This window comes from Triticum aestivum, chromosome 5B, assembly GCF_018294505.1.
Source record: "Triticum aestivum cultivar Chinese Spring chromosome 5B, IWGSC CS RefSeq v2.1, whole genome shotgun sequence".
In the NCBI taxonomy this organism is placed as follows: Eukaryota; Viridiplantae; Streptophyta; class Magnoliopsida; order Poales; family Poaceae; genus Triticum; species Triticum aestivum.
Window position 1 is genome coordinate 338,624,246 of NC_057807.1, and position 19,505 is coordinate 338,643,750.

Below are 19,505 nucleotides of genomic sequence, written 5' to 3' on the forward strand. Positions count from 1 at the left end.
ATGCTTACAAGGTGTATCCACATGTGTTTACAAAACAGTTGGGAAGGCCCAAGAAAAACAGGAAGAAGACTCCTGAGGAGAAGCTGAAGAATGGTGTTAGGGTTTTGAACGAGAAAGGTGTTACAATGCACTGCTCAATTTGTGGTAGAGCTGATCACAACAGGAAGGGGCATTACAGATGGCAGGAAGCTCTCATTGAAGAAGGTGTAGAGCTAGTTGATGAAAACTATGATGACCCCACATTTCTCCAGGTTACTGAATTTACTGCATTTTATTGTAGTGCTATGAATTTACTGAAATCACTATAGTGCTCTAAATTTACTGTAGTTCTCTGAATTTTGCTGTACATGACTCAATTGCTCAATGTTTTTGTGCAGAACATATTCCCTAGTCAGGTTAATCCTATACTGGATCCAATGCAGTCACCAACCAGTATGGTCTACAACATGAGTCAAAGAGAACTTTTAAGAAGAGCTCCAAATAGAGTTCATGGACCACTACCAGAGCAGTCTTCATTTGTTCTTGCTGCAGGTGCTGCAATACCTCAGCCAAGAGTCACTACAGAAATGAATGCAGGTAGGCAAACAAGGGCAAGAACAGTACTTGAGAGAGGAGAAGGCTCTTAAGCTTCTGATAGGGGAAGGGGGAGGAAAAGACAAAGGAATCCAGATGCAGGCAGAGGAAGAGGAGCAACAGCAGCTTCACACAGAGGAACAGGAGCAACAGCAGCTTCACGCAGAGGAATAGGAGCAACAACAGCTTCAGGTAGAGGAAGAGGGGCAGCAGCAGCTTCAGGTAGAGGGAGAGGGGGAAATGCAACTGCAGGTGGAGGAAGGGGGTCAAATATAGCTGCTGGTGGAGGGAGAGGAGCAACTCATGTTGCAAGAAGAGGGACAGGAGATGCACATGCTTGAAGAGGAAGAGGAGGAACAACAGGGGGAGAGGAGGTATGCCAGGTGATAGGGCATACTGGCTACTGTTTGGAGAGGAGAGGAGAGTGGAAATTCCAGACCTGAATGATCCTCCGGAATAATTTGTGGCTCCTGATCCCTGAGTTGGTGGGACATTACAGTTTCATCTTTTTGAAGAGGCCTAAAGTGATGTAAGACAATGACTGGCCTAACAGTGGCTTAAATTGCCACTTTTTAATGGCAAAACATTTGCTTAATTTACCACTTTTTGATGGCAAATATTGGCATTAATTGCCTTTTTTGTAACTAAATATGATGCAAAACTAGGGGATAACTCAAAGTTGGATGGCAAATGAATGTTGGAAGATATCTGAATGTTGCTGAATTTTGTTGTGTCAACTGAATTTTGCTGCTTTGAACTGAAAAAAGGCTTTAAAAAAAGTTTTGTAGTGAATACTGTTGTTGTTAACCGAATACTGATCTGTTTTGGAGTGAATACTGCTATTGTTAATTAAAAACAATTTTACAAAAAAAATGTGTGTCCTGGGTATCGAACCCAATACCTTTTGTTTGATAACTTGAGCTCCTTGCCAATGCGCTAGTACTAGTGATCTTGGTAGATACTCATTGCCACTGTTGTTATACCAAGATAAACTGTACGTGCTAATCAGAGCGGTGCCGTTCACTCTTCCACTCCTATTAAGAGGCCACCACCCACCACCCACCGCCCCCACTCACCACTTCCGTTTCACGACGCCTCGGGCTCTATGCTCCCCACCTCCCACTCCACCCCAAGAAAACCCTCGCCGGCCATCTCGACGCCGCCGCTGATGCCATGGACAACCACCCTGCATGGCAGAGGATGGTCGACGAGCTGACAGGAGACGACGAGGTCGCGCACGCAGAGCTCCAGGAGATAGGCCGGTGGTTCCCCAGCGTCGACATGCTTACGAACCACGCGCGGGGCCTCATCGACGCGATGACCGATGACGAGAAGAGGCACGCTCTCGTGGACGGCCCAGGTACCCCTCCGGCCAACATCCTCTGTTTCGCAATGGCGGAGACGCACTCCGACGATCCGAGGAAGCGTGTGCGTTGGTGGATGTACAGGTCCGCCACCACGTCGCAGCTGGATCCGAAGCGTGTGTGGTAGGATGCAGCGCGTCCACGACATGGTTCTGGCCCTGCCTGCGCCGGCGCCCCTCGTTCACATCAACGTCGATGACGTCTCTCTGTCGTCCGACTCAGAGTACTGCAAGGTGGACTCCGACAACGACTCGGGCTACAGAGGAGATTCGGACTCCTCTGACTCGTATGCCTCGTCTGACACAGTCGAGGTGTCGGTCGTTGTCCTGTCAGACAACGAAGAAGAGGCGGAGGAGGACGAGATCCAAATGGTCGCGCCAGTCCACAATGCCAGGGAGGGCGACAGAGACCTCTCGATTGATGTGGAGGTGCTCCCAGATGTGCCTGACATCGTCAAGCAGGAGCTGGTGGAGGAGGAGCCCAAGCAGGACGCGACGGCAGAGCCGGCAAGGATCGGCAACAAGAGATCTTCTGCAATGTAGGTGCACCGCTCCGAGCGTCTCGAGCGACTGAAGATGTGAAGAACGACTGAAGAAGGAGTGAAGAAGAAGTGAAGAAGAAGGAGTGAAGAAGAAGGTCAAGTAGTTAGGTATGCTCCTTATAAGTTCAGCATATAAGTTAGTGCTATTTTGCATTTAGTTAAGTTAGGTGTGCTGCTTACAAGTTCAGCACATAAGTTATTTGTAATCTGCTGTGGGAACTGGTGCAAAGTTATGCTTGATCTGCTGTAATGTTTGCTAAACTTATGCTATGATGATCAAATGATGTTATGCTGCAATGCTGCTATGCTTGCTATTTTGGTCTGTTAATTTTGGTTACAATGCTGCTGCTGCTGTGTTTGCCATGCTGCTGCTGCTGTGTATGGCATGTTGCTGTTGCTGCTGTTTTGCATTGCTGTTGTAGGTTTAACTCTAATTAGTTAACTGAAACAAATTCAGATAACTGCACTTATGTTAAGTTGTAATCTTAACTGAATTTGCAATTCACCGAATCTTCAGTGAACTGGATATTCAGATAACTGAATATTAAATTAGCTGAATCTTCAGTAACATAAACATGCAACTAACTGGATCTTAGGTTTATCTTAGGGTTATCTTAGGTTATCTTAGGGGTTATCTTCAGTAACATAAACAATGCACTGACACTGTCTTCAGGTATGCAAATGTAATTAACTAAAAGTACTTAATCTCAACTAGTTAAACGCATCTTCAGTTTAACACATGTTAACTGAAACAAATACAGTTAACTCATCTTCAGTTAAACTCATGTTAACTGAAGCAAATTCAGTTAACTGAATCTTCAGTTACACTGTCAAAAATTCAACCAAGTTAACTGAATCTTCAGTTAACTGAAACTTCAAATTAAGACAAATTCAGAGCAGTCATACATAACTAAATCTTTAGTTAACTGAAACTTCAAATTAAGACAAATTCAGAGCAGTCATACATATAGGAAATAAGTTAACTTAGAGTAGTCATACATATTCAGTGCCATGGAAATAAGTTAACTTAGAGCAGTCATACATATTCAGTTCCATGGAAATTAACCAAGTTCACTACAGGAATAAAACTAATTAAAAGAACCATCTTAAGGCAGCATTACACCAGCAATGAATTACTCAAATTCATCTAAGATCTCCTTCAACCTCCTTATCTTGCTCTTGTTCTCCTCCTTGTGCCTGAATAAATCACCAATCATGTACTCAAGTTTCTTCTTCTCCTTCTTCAGGTCATCCCTCTGTGACACAACTTTGTCCAACTCTTCCTTCATGTTGTCCATCTGTTCCTTCATGCTGTCCATCTGTTGCTTCATCTCATCCCTCTCTTTCTCTGCCTTAGCCCTCACAACCTGATGAATGGTAGTGCTAGATTTATCAGACAACTTCTTCTTCTCAAGCTCTTGCTTCAGGTCAGAAACAACAAGTCTTGCATTACCCAATTCAGTAATTGCCTTCTCCTTGTCAGCCACCATCTTAGCAAAATCTAGTTTAAAAAACCTCAGATCCTTTTCCATCTTTTCCTTCTCTTTCACAACCCTAAAATTCTCTTCATCATTAACTACATTTTCCCTGAGCCTTAGCTTGTTCTCATCTTGATACATGCCCCAAACCCTGGCTAAACTCATCTTCAGAGTGGTAGGCCATTCAGGGTTAATCCACTCCACAAAGTTGCATTTAGGTATTTCCTACAAAATAAGAAAGAAAACATTTTTAGATAAATGACAAAGCTTGTACCACTATTGATCTATTATTACAACACTATCTCAATTCTTAGCATAACCAAAACTTCTGCAAGTGAAAATTTCAGTTGACTAAATACTGTTTTCTTCAGTGAACTAATTTCCCTCAATAAACTATATTGATGCGCTAATCCACAGTTAAATGCCACACTATAAGATTATGCACATGATAGTAAGATGACACATTACAAATTTGTTGGCCTTAACTATAGATCTACTAACCTTTTGTGCACAAGCAAGATACCTCCTTCCACTGTCAACTAATTCAAAGGAAACAAACTTCTCACAGACACACTGGTGTTCACATCTAACTGCAAGATCTAGAGCAAGGCATGTCCATTCAGAGCAGAAAATGGTGGCAGCAGCAGGAGCCTAGAAAATATTCTTGTCAGCAAAAATTCCCCAATGCTAACCCTAAATGCCAGTGAGTATGCATGTTATGTACTGGAGCTAACCTCACTTGTAACAGAGTACCCGTCGGACGAAGAGCTGGATCCTCACTCCAAGACACCATGGCGGCGAGCTTGACGGACGGCGGCGGCGAGCTGGACGGCGGCGACGAGCTGGAGAGCAGGGGATCGTCGAGAGCAGAGAAAGATGAGTGGGTGGAGTGGAGTGGGCTGAGTAGAATATCCCAGGAATATACCCAGGCAGCTAAACTAAGGTGGTGTAGTGCGGGTTAATAATTGCTAAGTACAGGGGGCTAAATGCAAAGTGTGCTAGGCTGACCGGCTGTGCTGACTAGGCGCCACTTGTCATGCTACAATTGGCTTGGACTGGATTTGCACATTGGGTGCAAGTTGTGGGACTCAATAGTTGGCTTTTGCAAGTTTGGGACCAAATCATCACATCCAGGACAAGTTGTGGGACTCCTGGTGCTATTACCTCTTACTAGTTTGTGGGAGAGAAGCCTCGAATGGTAGATTTTTTTTCCAGCTTTCTTCTTTATGGGAATGATTATAAATTCTAGTACGACTGCTATGCTTTGGCGCTTTGGGTAAATGGTGTTTTCATAAGTATGTTTGCTATTTTGCCAATCAAATCCTTCTTAGTGGTGCTGCAAATCTCGTGTGCATGCAAATGTTGGCCATGCATGGCAAGGGACCCCTCGTGTTAGTCCGGTGGTAGTAGGGTCCTGCCTGCAAAATCGGAAGGAATAAGCACAAGCCGGTGACAGTGATGCTGCCATGTTGGAGTGAGTGATGGACAACAGCCTATAGAATTTGAAAAAAATTGCCGAGCACAACCACGTGGGAACGAACAAAGTTTTAGGTGGCCCCACTCCCACGGCGCCGGCCATCTCCACCGCGCGACCCCATCTTGTCCGGTGCATCCATTTGGGGTAGAACAGACGAATAGCGCGGCCCAACGCGCGGCCCCAAACAGACAAATGTCCGAAATCCGTCCGTTTTCGACCCATCCCCGGCCCAAACTTGCGTCGAGTTTGGGGCGAAATGGACATCACACGGACGGGCTCGCCGCACGCCCTTGTCCTCCCGTGGCCCGCCTGTCGGGGACACAAGTAGTCCCATTCGATTCCAACGCCTCCATTCCCTCCCCGCCCAGCCCCACCAACAGCGCCGCCGCTATTCTCCAGCCGCCTTCTCCATGCAGCCCCTGGCCGTCCATAGCTAACCATGCCTCGACATGGCCGCCACCACGCCCGCTCTTTCGCCGTAGTTTACGCCGTCGATTGGAGGAGGTTTGGCCGTCACCGTCGTAGCCGGTGGCAGAGGGGATACGACCGCCGGCGACGTACCACGACAGCCACGACAACTTCCGACGAGTGCTCCAAAGCGGGCAGTAGCCGTCCGCCAACCACACCTGCGTCGAGGGGATCACCCCGGCTACTTTGCCACCACGACCGCAAGGTGTTCGACACTTTGCCCACAAAGGTATGGACAGTGGTGATGAGTTTTTCTTCCACCACTTCATTTGTTCATCGGATGATTCGTCGTCGGATGATGAAGATCTTGTGGTGGCTGCACTGGTGGTTCACGAACAAATTTAACGACAGCTTCCTCGGTACAGGGGGTCAGTCCCTGGCCGTGCTCCCAACCTGAACCGCAACAGGGAGAGAGGCCACGCCCTACTCTATGCCGATTACTTTGCGAACACCCCGCTCTTCAAGCCGGATAAATTTCGTCACCATTTTCGTATGGCAAGGCATGTGTTCAATCGTATCCGAGAGGGTGTGGTTGCTCATGACCCATACTTCGAGTGCAAGACGGATGCCCTTGGGAAGCTTGGATTCTCCTCTTACTAGAAATGCACTGCAGCCATCCGCATGCTTGCATATGGAATTCCAGGCGATCTGATGGATGGGTATGTGCGTATGAGTGAGACAACATGTTTGATGTCAATGCACAAGTTCTACCAGGCTGTGATTGAGGTATTTGGTCCTGAGTACTTGAGGCAGCCAACTGCCGCTGATACAGAGAGATTGTTGGCAACCAACGCAGCTAGAGGCTTTCCAGGTATGCTTGGCAGCATAGATTATATGCACCGGGAGTGGAAGAACTGTCCATTTGCTTGGCAGGTCCAGTACAAGGGGCATGTCAAAGCTTGCACTATCATATTAGAAGCGGTGGCTTCGCAAGATCTTTGGATATGGCATTCTTTCTTCGGCATGGCAGGTTCTCACAATGATATCAACGTGTTGCAGTGTTCTCTAGTCTTCGCAAGGCTTGCAGAAGGCCACTCCCCACCTGTCAACTTTGAGATCAACGACCACCAGTACAACAAGGGAAACTATCTAGCTGATGGTATATATCCTCAGTGGTCAACTTTTGTGAAGACAATCTCTAAGCCCCAAGGTGAGAAGAGAAAGAGATTTTCCCAAATGCAAGAGAGTGCTAGAAAGGATGTGGAACATGCTTTTGGTGTGCTTCAATCCCGATGGGGTATCGTTCGATCCCCTGCACTGTCATGGGATGAAAGGAAGCTTTGGGAGGTGATGACTGCTTGTGTGATCATGCACAACATGATCGTCGAGGACGAGTGTGATGACAGTATCTTTGACCAAGGATTTGATTTTCAAGGTGATAATGTTGAGCCCCTGCACCAAGAACCGGCCACGTTTGATCAGTTTGTCCAGTTCCATCGTGAGCTGCGTGATTGGCACACTCATTTGGATCTTCAAAATGACTTGGTTGAGCACATGTGGGATCATATTGGCAACCAATAGATGTATTGGTTCATTTTATGCTCATTCAAGACAATTTCGATTTGGTTGTAAAACTATTTTTATTAGAGACAACTTCCTATTTTAATTTTCAAACAATTAATATTTGGACGTGCAAACTTGTTTTGATATGAAAATATAGGCCCTAGCGGACGGGATGGGGCAAACTGATGCGGCCGCGCGCTGGGCGCACGGCCACCGCATCCCAGGACAGGCCCGGACATGACCCCATCGTCCTACCCAAACTGACAAAATCCGGGCAAAACGGACGTCCGTTTGGGGTCGCGCGGTGGAGTTGGCCTTAGGCCATCTCCACCGCGCAACCCCATCTTGTCCGGGTGTGTCCGTTTGGGGTAGAACGGACAAATAGCGCGGCCCAACGCGCGGCCCCAAACTGACAAATGTCTGGAATCCGTCCGTTTTTGACCCATCCCCGGCCCAAACTCGCGCCGAGTTTGGAGTGGAACGGACATCGCACGGACGGGCTTGCTGCACACCCTTGTCCCCCCGTGGCCCGCCTATCGGGGATGCAAGTAGTCCCATTCGATTCCAACGCCTCCATCCTCCTCCCCCGCCCCGCCCCGCCGACCGGCACCGCCGCTATTCTTGGGCCGCCTTCTCCATGCAGCCCCCGGTCGTCCATAGCCAACCACGTCTCGACATGGCCGCCACCACACTCGCGCTTTTGCCGTAGTTTAGGCTGTCGATCGAAGGAGGTTTGGACGTCACTGTCGTAGCCGGCGGCAGAGGGGATACGACCGCAGGCGATGTACCACGGCGGCCACGCCAGCTTCTGATGAGTGCTCCAGAGCGGCCAGTAGCCGGCCGCCGACCACACCTGCATCGAGGTGATCACCCCGGCCACTTTGCCACCACGACCGCAAGGTGTTCGACACTTTGCCCACAAAGGTATGGACAGTGGTGATGAGTTTTTCTTCCACCACTTCATTTGTTCATCGGACGATTCATCGTTGGATGATGAAGATCTTGTGGTGGCTGCACTGGTGGTTCACGACCAAATTCAACGGCAACTTCCTCGGTATAGGGGGTCAGTCCCTGTCCGTGCTCCCAACCTGAACTGCAACAGGGAGAGATGCCACGCCCTACTCTGTGCCAATTACTTTGCGAACACCCCGCTCTTCAAGCCGGATAAATTCCGTCATCGTTTTCGTATGGCAAGGCATGTGTTCAATCGTATCCGAGAGGGTGTAGTTGCTCATGACCCATACTCCGTGCAAGACGGATGCCCTTGGCAAGCTTGAATTCTCCTCTTACCAGAAATGCACTGCGGCCATCTGCATGCTTGCATATGGAATTCCAGGCGATCTGGTGGATGAGTATGTGCGTATGAGTGAGACAACATGTCTGATGTCAATGTACAAGTTCTGCCAGGCTATGATCGAGGTGTTTGGCCCTGAGTACTTGAGGCAGCCAACTGCCGCTGATACAGAGATATTGTTGGCGACCAGCGCAGCTAGAGGCTTTCTAGGCATGCTTGGTAGCATAGATTATATGCACTAGGAGTGGAAGAACTATCCATTTTCTTGGGAGGTCCAGTACAAGGGGCATGTCAAAGCTTGCACTATCATATTAGAAGCGGTGGCTTCAGAAGATCTTTGGATATGGCATTCTTTCTTCGGCATGGCAGGTTCTCACAATGATATCAACATGCTGTAGCGTTCTCCAGTCTTCGCAAGGCTTGCAGAAGGCCACTCCCCACCTGTCAACTTTGAGATCAACAACCACCAGTACAACAAGGGATACTATCTAGCTGATGGTATATATCCTCAGTGGTCAACTTTTGTGAAGACAATCTCGAAGCCCCAAGGTGAGAAGAGAAAGAGATTTGCCCAAATGCAAGAGAGTGTTAGAAAGGATGTGGAATGTGCTTTTGGTGTGCTTCAATCCCGATGGGGTATCGTTCGATACCCTGCATTGTCATGGGATGAAAGGAAGCTTTGGGAGGTGATGACTGCTTATGTGATCATGCACAACATGATCGTTGAGGACGAGCGCGATGACAGTATCTTCGACCAAGGATTTGATTTTTAAGGTGACAATGTTGAGCCCCTGCACCAAGAACCGGCCACGTTTGATCAGTTTGTCCAGTTCCATCACGAGCTACGTGATTGGCACACTCATTTGGATCTTCAAAATGACTTGGTTGAGCACGTGTGGGATCATATTGGCAACCAATAGATGTATTGGTTCATTTTATGTTCATTCAAGAAAATTTCGATTTGGTTGTAAAACTATTTTTTATTAGAGGCAACTTCCTATTTTAATTTTCAAACAATTAATATTTGGATGTGCAAACTTGTTTTGATATGAAAATATAGGCCCTGGCGGACGGGATGGGGCAAACTAATGCGGCCGCGTGCTGGGCGCATGGCCACCGCATACCTGGACAGGCCCGGACACGACCCCATCGCCCTACCCAAATGGACAGAATCCGGGCAAAACGGACGTCCGTTTGGGGTCGTGCCGTGGAGTTGGCCTTAGCCGTACAATCTTGTTCGTGTCTCCAGGAGTCGTCCAACTAACGATGAGCGGCGAGCGATGGCGCCATGCACATCCAACCGTCCAGGATGCAAGGTGAAGACTTTTACCAGTAGGGTGTGTGTAGGTCTAGAATTTTAACTCGAAATTCGCGAGTTAACGACCCGTCTCGAGTTGAGTCAATTTTAATCTGAGCTCATTCACATACCGAGTTTAAGGAGCCGAGCTAATGAGTTACCCCCTCTGTATTTAATGATCTAAACGCTCTTATATTTCTTTATGGAGGGAGTAGTTGTTTAGCTCATTAAGCTCGTTAATTAGAGGAGGAGTGAGATAAGTACCAACATTTTTGTTGATTGTTGCCATTTATAGTGTATCAAGTGTTCCTGTAGTGTAAATTGTTGGTTGTTATGATTTGTGAAGAAAAATATGTGTCTACATATATACTTTGTAAATAAATCACATACATAATACATATATTTTGTTATTCACGTCTATAATTAGCTTAACGTGTTAACAATCTAGCTCACGAGTTATAAGAGTCGAGCTGAATTTAAATCTGAGCTCGTTATGTTAATGAGTCGAGTCGAGCTAACTCGTTCCATAAATATATCTTTTCATTGATAAAGAAGTTAGAATATGTTCAAAATGAGGTACATCATATGACACATACGCAATGCAAGGAGGCGTTGATGATCTACCTAGAACAACGAGACATGGGGTGCCCATCCCAAATTCCCAATACATCATGAGTCTTAATTCTCAGGCCAAATGTTCTTAATCCCAGTGGCGACGACGCGCACCCAAAGCCTCGCGTCATCCTAGGTAGTCTACACTAGGTGAGCAGCGAAGGGGCGCTGGCCGTTGAATATGTAGCCATTTTGGTGCTTCCCGTGCCACTAGGTTGTGAGCATGATGATGGAGGAGAGCCCATGACGATGCGAGATGGCAGCATGAGAGCAAGTGGAAGTCCACTAGTCCGGGAAGAGTTCCGACCGAAGGGTGTGAGCGTGGATTGACACCATGAAAAAATTCCGTGCCATACCTGCTGAGAGAAGGAGCAACCTACGAGAAGATAGTTAATGTCCTCAAGGACCTGATTACAGAGTAAGCAGAAATCATCATGGGGAAGCCCGTGATGGTGAAGCCAGTCTAACAATGGTCCTCCAAGGCCAGCCAAGAGAAGACCTTGACCGCAGTAGGGGAGGGGGGGGTCTTCTAGGAGAGCCGCCAATGAGGGTCGGGGATAGATCCTTAATTAAAATTTGGCAATGATGGTGGCAGGTGCCACCCATTACACCAGACTTTGGTAGAAGTTGTGTGGGTGCATCCTTGTAGTGGTGTGCTTGTGTGCGTCTATGTTGTGCCCGTTCTTTTCTTCTTCTAAAAAGGCATCATCATGTTCCACAACCACAATCCGAAAAAGTTTTCAATGTGTGATGGGTGGTATCATTGTATGGAATTCTATAACGACCATGTTATGGTTTCGTTGGGTGTTGAGACTTAGTATCACCCGATATTTTGATCATATGCACAATACTCCCACCGCCCCAATAGGTGGCCTATAAACTGAGTCAAAAAGCCAATGCTTTCTAAGTTTGTCGAAGCATGTATAAAAAATATGAAGATAAACAATATCAAATCAATATCAATGTATCCTCCATTCGATATATCTTCACAATTTACTTATATTTGATATTCTGGTTGTTGATTTTTGATCTTCCATATATTTGATCAAACTTAGAAATAATTAACTTTTACCTGAGTGTATACGCCATCTATATGGGGATGGAGGGAGTATCAAGCATTTCAACCGCTCAGAATAGATGAGACACTTTGAGTGAAAATGAATTATGTATAGGAAACAACAAAGGGAAATCCATATGCCACAAACCAGGTTAAAAGCCAACTAATTCTCAGAGTGCACACCAATCTTTTTCCAAAGGAGCGGAAGCTCTATATTAATCAAGCACCGTCGTTATAGGAAAACCCCTGAAGGAAAAGAAAATTACAATCCCTCCATTGGTTAGTCATCCATAGTATCCATCCCGCACAAGAAGATGGCCTGCCGTTGTGCTGTTGATGAAGTTCCGCATCGCCGTCTCGACAAGAAACTAGTATCCATCCAGGTGGCCAAGACAACAATGATCTCTATCGAGAAGTTTTGGCGATGTCGACCCCTAAGGATCCGCAACTCCTGAAAGAAGACGACAATGGGTCGATCAATGATATTTACAGGGGAAACAAAATACCCCATGCCTTGGAGCCACCCGGGTTATTTTGGTTGCAGGCTATCTCCCAATCCGGTGATATTTACCAGGGGACTTCCTCGGTCAATATTGGTGATGGCTCTTTCCCCCTCCTGTTTTGGAAAGACATGTGGCAACCCTAGATTGGAGTTGATGCTTACCTAGAGTCTTTTTCTTCGCGGTGAATGAAGATCTCTACATGCAAAAAACTGGGTATGATTGAACTACAACAAGGCTTGCAACTCCCTCTCTCCACCCAAGTGCATGAAGAAATCAGACATATTAAAACCCTAATGATTCTTCTTTAAAGATGGTATATTTAATCATGCATTCAGTTCATATGGAAGTCAAAATGAAAAATGAAGTTTAAAGTGTTTTCTTTACTCCTCCTTGTTGATTGACTCAACACTAGAAATATGCTTCATCGTCAGCAATATAATATAGGAAATGATCATACATGCCCACTGTACTCCATTGCGGTTGATAAAATAGTGCAACACCTCTTCTTTCGCTGCTCCTTCAGTACTTATTTATGGGATGCCCTTCATATGACTTGGCCCCTAACCAATGATAGACTTCGTGCTATAAAGGAGGCCAGGGTTGGGTGTCTAGGCTAATGTATATGGAGATTTTCATCATGGTGTCGTGGAACATTAAGGAAGGAAAGGATAATCTCCTGTTCCAAGGGACCCTCCCCCCATAAATACACATTGAGATCCTAGAGGGATATGTTTAAGAATGACTTTGCTCTCCTTGCCCATATAACAGAACCTGGCCTAAAGCCTTTATGTTTCTCTTGTAATTTCCTTCTCTTAGACTCCCCCACCCTCTCTAGTTTCCCTTTACAATCCTTACCCCTCTTTGGTTCAACCTCCACCGCTTCTTCAAGGGTGGGGGAGGGGACACGTACGACTTGTAAAATGAATGTAATTTTGGTGGCGACACATTAATACATGTGTGGATAAGAGCCTTTCTGCTTGTCTTCAGGTTAAAAAAATGCTCGGTCGGTCACACCTAAACATCCACCCGAGTCGACAGAATAGCAAGACTGATGTTATTAATGGTGAAGCACCACACAACCAACGAAGATGCATCCATGTCCCGCTGCTTCCACATAAGGAAAGGCAATTTTTCTACCTGATCTCGTTGCTAGATCTGACAACACACACACTACCGGAGAAGAGACCTTATTGAGCACCGCCGCCGCCACCACCAGAATGGACGAAGCGACGAACAACGAAGACCTACATGTCCACCCGATATCACCGCTAGAATCAAACAACACACGCACTGCTAAAGCCGGAGTATAAGCTAAAGGAAGGATTATTGAACACCGCCACCACCATCACCGAAAAGACCAGAGCAAGAGACAAGCGAATACCTACACAATGTCTCACGAGAAGGTAACCACATCGATCCCACCAATATATTGGGACCTCACCACACACCCCACCAATAGAGTCAGGCAACCGGTAGGAGGCGGCAGAGGAGGATGCAAGCGATCTACCAATAGAGGATGAGTGGCAGCATGGAAACCCTAGATCGCCTACTAGAGACATTAAACTAGTACACTCACCACATATGGTTATGTTTCTAATGTTACTTATCAATCCAAGCCCGACACTAAACAAAATATTTTTCCTGATATCAGTCTTAAAAAATGGAGCCCTCCATCGGCCGGATGGATTAAACTCAATGTTGATGGCTCATACTCACATGAGGACCGGAGTGCAGGTTCAGGTATGGTGTTACGTGGCCATGATGGGGCCATCCTCTTCTCGACGTGTAGGTCCGTGTGGTCGTGGCCGGACCCCTTGCATCCGGAGCTCGCCGGTTGCATGGAAGGCCTAACCCTTGCTCACCAATGGACGGAGTTGCCGATCATCGTCGAGAGTGACAGTCTGCAAGCAGTATAGATGATCAATGCCCAGGGCCAAGATCGGTCTCAGTACGCTATGATAATTTTTGAGGTGAAGCGTCTCATGGGTCTAAGGGAGTGTCATGTTACTCATATCTCTAGAGAGCAGAATAATGTAAGTCACACGTCAGCAAACTTCGGGAGGACGGAGGATCGAACTATGGTATGGATCCGTTCTGATCCCGATTACATCCCTAGTCTGTGTAGGGATGAACTTGTGAAAGCACAAGTGCTCCTTGGGTGATTTTGGTAATTAATGTTAACATATCTCTTGTTGGACTAACGTTTTTATCTAGTATATTTCAGACAAGTTCAACAATGGCGTGGAAAGGACAAAAGGATGTGGAACCCCTTCAAAATGCTAAGGACACATATTGGCAAAAGCTCAAAGACTCTTCATTTATAGTTTAGTGATCCAAGATCACATTGAGCCCATAGGAAAGTCAATACTATTAAAATGGGATGAGGTGTTGCTTAATGGTATACTTGCTCAAGTGCTTAGTGATATTGCTCCAAAGCCCCCAACCACTTTCTCATTCCAAATATGTCAAAACCCTAACTCCAACTCGGCCCCACCAATTCTTTCTATCCGGTGCCACCAAGTTCATATGACATAGCCACTGCCAAAAACCCTAAAAGTCCGGTCACACCGATACGGATCTCGGTTCCACCAAGATGGCCTTGCCAATTCTTTGTTGCCTATTGCAATTATTTTGGTCTCACCAAAATAGCAATCGGTCTCACCGAGTTGGCTTGACAATTTCTCTGTTGCCTTATTGCTTCACTTCGTTCTCACCTAGTTGATGTTTTCCCTAAGCCCTAGCACATCAGTCCCACCGAGTTGTTCCAATCGGTCCCACCGTGATTCCTAACATTCACATTTTGAACTGAATCGGTCTCACCGAGTTCTTCTATTTGGTCTGACCGAGTTGGGTCAAATGAGTGTAACGGTTGGATTTTGTGTTATCCACTTAACCAGCCCGCGACATGCGGTACTACCGCACCAGACAAGCGGTACTACCGCAAGGCGTTGTGGTACTACCGCACCAATGGCAGATACCAGAAGAAGCCCTTTTGCATTGACGCTACGAGCGGTAGAATCGCCGGAGCGGTACTATCATGCGCCCTTGGGGTACTACCGCAAGGCAGGGTTCGACTGGGCTGGGAAGGCACAGATGAATAATATTACATCCGTCACTACTTCCGCTGAGTTTAGATCGGTGCAAAAATCCGACACGGTACTACCGCATCCAGGGAGCGGTACTACCTCATAGGGCGCGGATGTAAAAAATTACATCCGCCCCTACTTCTGCGTGAGTAGCTGTGCTGGACTAGAAGTCACAGTACTACTGCGTCCTAGGAGCGGTACTACCGCAAGGTGGTGCGGTACTACCACATCCTCGGACGGTACTACCATGAGCCTCTATGGTACTACTGCTCCCTTGAGCAGTACTACTGCACGCCACAACACACTACCACTTGGAGTCGTTCATTTTGCAAAGACACGGATAACAGATCGGTGCTCCAAAGGGGCAAGGGAAAGGTGGTGCAAAGGAACAGACGTGTACGTGATGATTCCACCCTAACCTTTGCAAAGCGGACCCCCTCTTAATAGTACGGCTTTCCTACGATTCAAATCCACCAAAAGGAAACGTAGAGAAACGCCGTCTTCACTAGGCTCCGAGGGGCATCAAATCATCTTGTGCCAAAACATGAGATATCTGAAATGCTCAATGCACACGATTAGTACACAAAAGCATTGTCATCAATCACCAAAACCACTTAGGGTGAAATATGCCCTTACAACGTGCCTACACTTCCAGCATACATTTTCTGAGAGAGAACCACCTACTTATGTGTTGAGATCAAGATATACCAATCCTACCACAAGAATCTTGATTTCTAGCCTTCCCCAAGTTGCTTTCCACTAAAATCATCTTTCCACCATATCCAAATATGTGTGAGAGAGTTGAGTGTTGGGGAGACTATCATTTGAAGCATAGGAGCAAGGAGTTCATCATCAACACAACATCTATTACCTTTTGGAGAGTGGTGTCTCCTAGATTGGAGGTGTCACTTGGGAGCCTCTGGCAAGATTGTGGAGTTGAACCAAGAAGTTTGTAAGGGCAAGGAGATCACCTACTTTGTGAAGATCTACCCGAGTGAGGCAAGTCCTTCATGGGCGATGGCCATGGTCGGATAGACAAGGTTGCTTCTTCATGGAGCCTTCGTGGGTGAGCCCTCCGTGGACTCGCGCAGCCGTTACCCTTCATGGGTTGAAGTCTCCATCAACGTGGACGTACGATGGCATCACCTATCGAAACCACGCCAAAAATCTCTGTGTCTTCATTACATTTGGACACTCCAATCCCATCCCTTTACATTCTTGCAAATAACATGTTTTACTCTTTTTGCTGCATATACTCTTGCCATGCTTACTTGAAATGTATTGTGAATGCTTAAACTTGTGCTAAACTCCACCTCAACTTGAAGAACTTAAAAATTGCCACTTTTACCTGTTGAGGGTCTAATCACCCCCCTCTAGACCCCTCTTCTCGATCCTTTCAACTTGTTTGCTCTTGAGTAATATACTCCTTTTACCCCCGCAAAGAAATAAGGATAGTAAAAGAGCTAATAATTTCGGAATACAACTATGTCTAACTAGATTTTTTTTCTTACGTCGTGGAGGGAGATTTTGTATTACTCAAGGTGGATCATCATCCTTGCAAATTCTCAAAACCGCATCTGCACCCCTTCCTAACCACACCACTGTGCGAGAGGTACTGCGCCCATAGCCCGCCAAATGGTGACTAATTTTATTTTGTCCGCGGTTAATATGCGTAAACAAAATCTTCGTATCAGTTGAAATTAGCTCTTGGATATCTCAAATGGTGGCCATATGTTGTGATCTGTCTTGGGACATGTCTAAGGGCATCTCCAACGCCGATCCTCAAACCGTCTAAACCGCGCGGTCCGGACGTGTTATGCCATCCAAAGCGGGCTTGTATCGGGTCCACGGGGCGATTCAGACGTAGCTTTTTCCCCAAACCGGAGACAAATGTGGGGGGCTTTACAGGCGTGGACAACAGCCACTACCGCTTTTGACCACCCTGGCCCACCCAAACCCCATTCTCCCTCGCTCCACTACTAGGAAAACCTTATACATAGAATCTTAGCAGCTGCGCAGTTCAGGGGGAGGCGCTACTGCTAATTAGCAGCAGCGCAGGAAAAAACAGGCGCTACTGCTACTAACTTAGCAGTAGCGCGGCTGGGCGAAGCCACGCTGTTACTAAAATCGACCGACAGTTCCCGCCAACCTAGGTTTAGTAGTAGAGCCATCTTTATAAGCGTGTTGCTGATAAATTCATAGTAATAGCATGCTTTTTCTGGGACGTGCTACTGCTAATTATCGCTATTTTTGAAATTGGCCACATGGCGGACCCACTTAGCAATAGCACGTGAGGCATAAGCGCGCTGCTGCTACGTTAATAGCAGTAGCGTGGTTTATGAATAGTGCTACTGCTAAGTCGCAGCATATACCACCTTTTCCCCTCCCCCTCATCCTTCCCCATCCTCTCTTTCTCACTTTCCCCTACCTCCCACGTCCTCTCTCCCTCACTTTGCTTCTTCCTCACTACTTCTCCCCCCATTACTCTCCTTCTTCTACCTACCTTTCTGTCTCTTTATTTCTCCTAGCTAACTTACACCACCTCCATTAATGCATCTCCTTTATCTTCTTCCTCTCCCTCCACTAGAGAAAGTCATCTCCTTCCCCAACTAGCTTGGTAGATCTACCCATTTAACGAAGTGACCTATGTACCTCCCTAACTAGATCTAGCCATCTCAAGAAGTAGCTTTGTCCACTTTTGATCATTACCCAGGTGTGTGGTGACACCGATCGACATCATCATCACCGTGCTCGATCTCGAGATAGGTGATTAAAAATTTTGTGCTTTTGCAAGAATGGAAATATGTGTATGTGTGCGATATGAAATAATCGCGTGATATGATGAAAATTGTGTGTGTGGCTTGAGTTGCAACTGAATTGTGCTTGAGTTGCCTATGTTTTGCCGAAATGTCGATTTATTTCCGTTTCGGCGAATTTCGGGAAAACTCTATATGTCCTATTTTTAGGGAAGGTCATGCCGAATTTTTGTATGACTTTGATGCATGCATGCATTTTTATAATCAATTTGTTTATTATTACCGTGCAGGCATTCATGATCATCAGTGGAATGATGGTGGACAGGTGGTTGCGGTCGGCGGCGCAGGACATGAAAGAAAATAACCTGAGAGAGGTTTTATGTCCGTGTCGAAGATGCAAAGGAATATTTTGGTTCGACCCCTATGATGATGGTCATGCTGAAGCGCACTTGCTCATGACTGGTTTCGTGGATGGCTATAATTGGTGGATAATTGAAGATGAGGATGATGATGTTGAGGACGCCGACGGGGCAGGCAGTGACGACACTGGGCAAGACAAACAAATGATCAATAATGGCAGCGGGGAACAGTCCGGACATGGCGACGGAGAAGGGGTGGGACATGGCGGAGGAGAAGGGGCCGGACATGGCGGCGGAAGGGGCCGGACATGGCGGTGGGGAGAACATGGACTCCACGCCGCAGAGTTCGTCGGTACTAAGTTCAATCATGCGGGACCCTCATGTTCAAGCACTACTTCGCAAGGAGACAAGTACTAAGAGAGCTACTTCCAGAGAGGAGGCTAAGCTGCAGTAACTGGTGGTAGACTCGAACACTCCATTGTATGATGGTTGCAATCCTGAGGTGACCCGCTTGAGTTTCACGCTCCAACTCCTGAAGACGAAGGCTAAAAACGAATGGACCGACACTAGCCTTGATGAGCATCTCAAGTACCTAAAGGATGTTCTTCCTGCAGGGAATCTATGTCCTACTAGTGTGGATGAGGCCAAGAAGATCGTGTGCCCTCTTGATCTACCGCACGTTAGATACCATGCATGCATCAACGATTGCATAATTTATCGGAAGGAGCACGTGGAAAAAACAAGTTGTCCAGTGTGCAATGCTTCTCGATATAAGAAGGCCGGGAAGAAATCTCCCCAGAAAGTTGTATGGTACTTATCGATCACTCCCTGTCTCCAGCGGTATTTCATAGATCCCAAGGAAGCAAAGCTCATGCGCTGGCACATGGAGAGGAAGAAGCCCGACGATGGAGATGATCTGAAGCTGAGACACGTCAAGGATGGAAGCCAGTGGAGAGCATTGAACGACTTCTATCGGTATTTCAAATGTGATGCAAGGAACATCGTGCTCGGCGCGTGTACCAATGGCATGAATCCATTTGGCAACCAGAACACCAACCATAGCACATGACCCGTGTTTGTATGGATGTACAACCTCCCCCCTGGTTGTGCATGAAGTCGAAGTACATTCACATGAGC